Raw genomic sequence first — 6,281 nt, forward strand, 5'->3', positions numbered from 1 at the left:
CCTCATTGAAGACATGTAACAGTATCGGGTCTCAGGCGATCACAAGCTGCGCCATTCGCTTTGCCTCGTACCGGGGGTCATGCTGCAGGTGCGTGAAGTTAAACTTCTGCAAACGCGGCTGATGGGGAATGTGTCGCCGCTACTAGAGGCGAGGGAAGTCATCTGCGGGCGCTTTATGGCGTGACGTCAAGGCCGGGAGGAAAAACGTCAACCATCAGCAGAAGGACAGTGTTTGAATTTTGGAATTTTTGTGTTTTTAAGGGCCGTTCCGCCCGTGATCTCAGATCAGTTTGATCCCTCAATTTTGGTGGATCAACCTTGTTGATGTAAGTTAAACTGGTGAAATCCAAGATGGCGGATAGCCTAACAGGCTTTTCAAGGGTGGTGAAATTACTCGCACATTTCCTGCTGGTGGCAGCCATGTTTTTGCTATCTCTCTGAATGCTGGGACGATCACCTGACTGCAGTAACCAATCACATTTCTTCCAGGTTGAACCTTTGAGCGCAGATCACTTGAACTAAGTTTTGCAAATCTTAGATCAAAACGTGTCGGTGCAACTGTCCTAGATCAACAGCGATCGCACTTTCCCTGAACCGGGACCCCAGCATGGTTGGCGCAGCGGGCCTAGGGGCTAATTCACACGGGGATGTGATTGCATAAATATGCTGCGTACTCGCGCAACTGAAAATCGCTTACTCATATTTCGCCCGCTCCGGTGGGGTTTTGTGCACAGAAGGGCCCGTGTATTTGCTGGCCTATTGCAGTGCATAATATGGACCAAAATAGGGCGTGCCGCAGATATATTCATGGGATCGAACATCGCGTGTAAAAAGCCGCTCGTGTAAACAAACCCACTGAAATCAACGTGTTCTATTCACTGCGTAATATGCCCACAAATACACCCGTGTGAAGGAGACCCTCATCAGCAGCCGGACCCTCCTGTCAGTCTTACTGCTGTGCCATTATAGGAGAGTGGCATCACTGCGGGCGATCCGCCGATGATGGCATTACACGACAGAGGCAGTTTGAGTGTTGGCTGCGCCCCCCTGCCGCCCCCCGGGGCCTGATGAATGTGACATTGTAGCAAAGACTGAAGGATTCCTCCTTGTTGGGAATGTGGAAATGCAATATTGTTTATAAAGAGTTACTTATTGCAACATATTGTGTCATGTGACCGCTGCAGCCTCTGGGAATGGCTGATGAGTGAAGAAGTGCTTTACAGCCCCTGACTGGCACTTCACCTTACAGGAAAATGATAAATCGGTGGAGTGTGAGATGCGACTGGTTGTCGGTAAATGGGGACTCCAGGGGTGGAGGCGACGCTGGTCAGAGGGCAGCTAACTTATCAGTCTGTCTGGCGTCATTGAGAGAGGAAGCAGCTCGTTTCTCCTGTTTGTGTACATCAGGGAGGAACAGTAACTAACTTTTCTTCCCGATTCTTTCTCTTCTTGTGCATATTAGTGGGGGGGGGGGGGGGGGGTGAAGCAGCGAACGCCTCCGTAGGGCTCACTTGGACGAGCGTGGTTTTAGCGCAGTATAGGCACGTGAAAAGATTGCGGCTATACTATAGTGCGAACGGGCGATTTCCAGTTATTAACGCTCAGGCTTAATAAGCAGTGAAATCCGCGTTCACACGGTCGGGAGCTGCGAGGTGCGTGTTATTCTGCGCCCATAGAAGCCCATGGAAACTCCTGCGCAGCTCGCACTGAAGATAGGTCAGGTCCTGTCGGCTCTTGCAGCACGGACCTTAGATGCCAGGATTGTAGCCCCGCATGTCCTGTCTTTGTTAGGTGCGAGCTTTTTGCGCATCCTTCATGTGAACGCTCATATAGGAAACCGTTGGTTTTATCAGACACAATCTTTTCACCCACCTATACTGCGGTAAATCCGCGCTCGTGTGGACAAGCCCTTATGTGGATACATCAGTGATGGAGGAAGTAGCTAACTTCTTCTTGGGCATGTCAACGAGGAGGGAAGTAGCTGCCTAAGGGCGCATTCACACAAACGTATATCGGATCCGTTTTCACGCCGAGCCGATATACGTCGTCCTCATCTGCAGGGGGGGGGGGGGAGGATGGAAGAGCCAGGAGCAGGCCCTGAGCTCCCGCCCCCTCTCTGCCTCCTCTCCGCCCCTCTGCACTATTTGCAATGAAAGGAGGCAGAACAGGGGCGGGGCTAAGTTTAGAGAATTAGCCCCGCCCCTGTTCCCCCTCTCCCCATTGCAAATAGTACAGAGAGGTGGAGAGGAGGCAGAGAGGGGGCGGGAGCTCAGTGCCTGCTCCTGGCTCTTCCATCCCCCCCCCTGCAGATGAGATCGACGTATATCGGCTCGGCGTAAATACCGAGCCGATATATGTTCGTGTGAATGCACCCTTAGGCAGCTACTTCCCTCCTCCACCTTAGGGTGGACACTCACTTGCGATTTTTTTTTTTCCCTGCGATGCGACAGCGATGATTATGAAACCAATGATTTTCAATGGTTTCAACTCATTTGCGATTTTTCAGTAAAGCTTCGCATTGCAGAGAAGAAATCTGTGATATCGCTCAGTGATTCCAATGGGGCAGGCAGCAGCGCTGGCCCAATTGAAAACATAGGGAGTATATCGCGGACTTCTGCCACAGCTGTGACAGCTGTGGCAGAAGTCCAGGATGCTATCCCATTGCTTTCAATGGGGTCAGCGCTGCTGCCGGCCCCATTGAAAGCAGTGGTTTTGAGGCAACCCCCGCAGCATGATTTTGGGGAAGGGCTTGAAATATAAGCCCTTCCCAGAAAATCATCCCTAGCCAGTGAAAAAAACAAAACAGAACTTTACTCACCTCTCCACCGCTCAGACGCGTCCTCTTGGCTGGCTCCCCTGGACTGCTGCCAGCACTTTCAGCAGGCAGAGATGTAAAAATCCCCGCCTCCTGAAAGGACTGTGCTGATTGGCTGAGCACTAAGCCAATTACAGGCAGCGCTTAGCTATTCATCGATGGGGTTCATATTCATGGGAGAATTGTGAGTCTTGCAACGCACCAAACTGACGTGAGATTCTCGGCCGCACGAAACCAACCTTATAGAGAACTTTTTCTACTGTTGTTGCAGGACAATAATATGGTGTTCCGGGACAATATCGCACCTCACCCAGGAGAAGGGCCCGGACGCTCCAGAACCCAAATCACTTGGTAAATAGATTCCAAATATTTCAATCATCTACAGTGCGAGTCGTGTTGGCACCTCAGCTCACCGGACTCCGCGCCGCGGCCGTCATTACTGCGAAATGAGGGAAATAATCACTACATGGTGGGAAGCTGTATCTGTATTAATGGCAGACGTGTATCATGGAGGGAATTCAGCGTCTTCCCTCCTGACGAGGACACATACTGGAAGGCGGCAGAATGTAATCAGGTCCAGGTGAATATTGATATGGATGATGGTCACAGCAAGAAGCAATATGAAGTCTGTCCGATGTGATCTCTCTGGGGGGCGCTCTTATCAGCCGCGCTCACGTGTCACAAGCTGTCGCCCCGGTAAGTGTTACCTTCATGTTTAGTCTTTATTTTTCCATCGATCACATGATATTCTGCACATCTGTCATTTCTATAAAATCACAGGAAACTCTAAGCAGATGAAGCGCGGCAGCGGCGGCCCACGTCCTGTCACCGCGTCCTGTCACCGCGTCCTGTCACTGCGCTTCACAATCTCACTTGTTTTTTTTTTTCCTCTTGGAAAGAATACAATTTACCAAAAAATAAATAAAATCCAATTGTGGGGAGCGAAGTCCATTTATTCTGTAAGAGTGAAGGAGTCATCCAGAACTCCCATCCATCATGGTGGATGAAGCGAATTCACTGCGGTAACACAAGCAATACAATGTTTCATATTCACAGTGACCTCTTCCCCCGTGCCGACAGCCACCATCTTGGCGTGCGATGAAGCGTGCGCTATATGCGAGCCGAACTCCTCTGAAGAAAGAGCCGGCTGGACGATATGGGAGATTATAAAACACGACTCGTATCTGGATGCGATGAGCTGCTCGTCACATCGCTGCTCACTGGAAAGAGGAGTCATTCTGTACCCGATGGCAGAACCGCTACGGAAGACCTCAATGTGCGACGCTCACAGGGCCGTAGATTAGAGAGATTATTGTATGACTGACCGAACGTCATCAATGAACACTCCGATCAATAGTCAGCGAGGAAGAAACGGCGAGGTCTGGAGGAGATTCATACAAAGCATCTAAATGTTACTACTAAGATGGCAACAAAGTGTAAATAACAACATAAATAGATACAAATGTGTAATAATATGACTGGATGTATGGGGCCATTTACAGTGTAGTACAATGTCCGGGCTCATTCACGCCCCCGTATGCATTAAACGCTTTGTGTATTACGCAGCTCTTACTGCCGTGGGGGTCGGCGGTGAGCCGGCCGTCGCTGTGTATGGCAGCCATTGTGCACCGCCATGACACTGTATCTCACAAACGCCGTCATGTGACTAGTATCGTCTTTAATTCTTTGCTGTCTCTTAGTGGCGTTGTGTATTAAATGCTGCAGATATGCAATGAATTACATATGTAGAGCGTGTAATATGCAACCCATAGAGAACAAAAGAGCTGTACGCGTGATACATGGTAAAATAGAGCACGCTGCCTTCTTTTTCACGCGTATATTATGTGCAATGTGTATACGCAAATCTGAATGGATCAATAAAAACCAATGTATTTCCATTGACTCTATTTACAGCGTATTACATGGTGATATTACGTTTGTGTGAATGAGCCCTAATAATGTACAGACACGTCATCATTCATTATACGTTAATTATATATATAGTCACTTTTAGATCCCTCCGTTCCTTATTAGAGACTCTGGCCCTTAGAGGATGTTAGCTCTGCCCCAGTCCCGCCCCTCCCATTGCAAACAGTGGCGAGGGGCGGAGTGGGACAGCCTATATCGGTCGGGCATGAAAACCCCCCCATATGCGCATGTCGGAATAAGCCCTCATCATGTGGGATAAACATTGTGATACTTTACTAGTTTGGTCTTTCTCGCTATTGTACACACTGATACCAAATATGGGGGGGTTTAATTGTTTAATTTTTTTAATGGCTAAAAAGATGGGGTTGAACTTTTAATATATATTTTTTTTTTACTGTTACAAAAACGTAAAAAAAAATTTTTTACACTTTTAATTAGGTTCCACAGGGGACTGGAACTTGTGGTCATCGCTTATACTATATACTGTAATACTTCAGTATTGCAGTATATAGTGAATTTTTATGCTGCTTTGGGCTGGGCTTGATAGGCATCTCTGTGTGGCAGCCCTGGGAGCCTCCAGTAGGTTCTAGGCTGCCATGCTAGCCCATCAGCACCATCCTAGTCAGCTGCGGGGGTTACCAATGGGCTGCTGGAAGTGATTCCCCTTCCTACTGAATGTTTACACATGTGGTCAGCTTTAACCATGGCATCTAAACAGTTAACTGCCATGATCAGAGCTCACGCCAATCAGTGACCAGCAGCTGCCACCTATAAGAACCTGTTGATAGCCATGGGGTACGGAGCGGACACGGCCGCAGGACATTTATATGTGCCAGCAGGCCTGAAGTGGTTAATGGGGCACCTCACCCTCCTGGCACACGGCTGCCCTGATTCGATGTGTTTTTCCGTCACATTGAATCATTTTTGGAGGATTTTATAATTAATGGGAACCTCGTTAAATTGTAACCTGCGCGGCTCCTGACGATGACGGGCGTCAGGCTGTGCGCTACATGATAGCTGCTATCGTTCATTATCTCGCCGTGCGGAGTTTATTCGGGGTGAGATGTGGGTGATGTTATGGCAGCGACTTCTCCATCACTCCACCTGATAGGAGAGAACGCACGGCCTGAAAAGGATCTCGGAGACACATGTCACATCCCGTCAGTCACCTCTGTAAACAGTAAACAATGGAACAAGATGATACAATGTAACAGTGTCAGAACAACATATACATGACATCCATCACAGCCTTAAAGGGGAACTCCATGACAACGCCCACGTCCCACAATACACTGCTCACCCCAGGTGATCCCTGTGCAGCCATTCGGGTGTGAAAATTAATGCAATAGTTGTGGCCAGAGTTATTGGGGCTCCTCCATAATGTTCTGTCTGTCTCATGTCAATGTCTTGTTTGTAGAGTGCATTTGGTTTATGTGGATGGGATGGTTGCAGGACTGAAAGGGTTAATGTCTGGTATGTTCTGTCTGGAAAATGTATCGTATTGTGTGTATCGTTTGTGGTCACGTGATGTTGGATG

The 6,281-nt window shown here is 48.6% G+C and overlaps 1 long non-coding RNA gene across 1 annotated transcript; it reads left to right on the forward strand.

Annotated features, from left to right (window-relative positions):
- The first annotated feature begins 1,255 nt into the window (after positions 1-1,255).
- LOC136581892 (uncharacterized) lies at positions 1,256-4,103 on the forward strand. Its single transcript, XR_010787101.1, has 3 exons — positions 1,256-1,292; positions 3,087-3,511; positions 3,872-4,103. It is a non-coding gene; the product is annotated as an uncharacterized lncRNA (long non-coding RNA).
- The last annotated feature ends 2,178 nt before the right edge of the window (positions 4,104-6,281 follow it).

Source organism: Eleutherodactylus coqui, chromosome 11, assembly GCF_035609145.1.
Source record: "Eleutherodactylus coqui strain aEleCoq1 chromosome 11, aEleCoq1.hap1, whole genome shotgun sequence".
In the NCBI taxonomy this organism is placed as follows: Eukaryota; Metazoa; Chordata; class Amphibia; order Anura; family Eleutherodactylidae; genus Eleutherodactylus; species Eleutherodactylus coqui.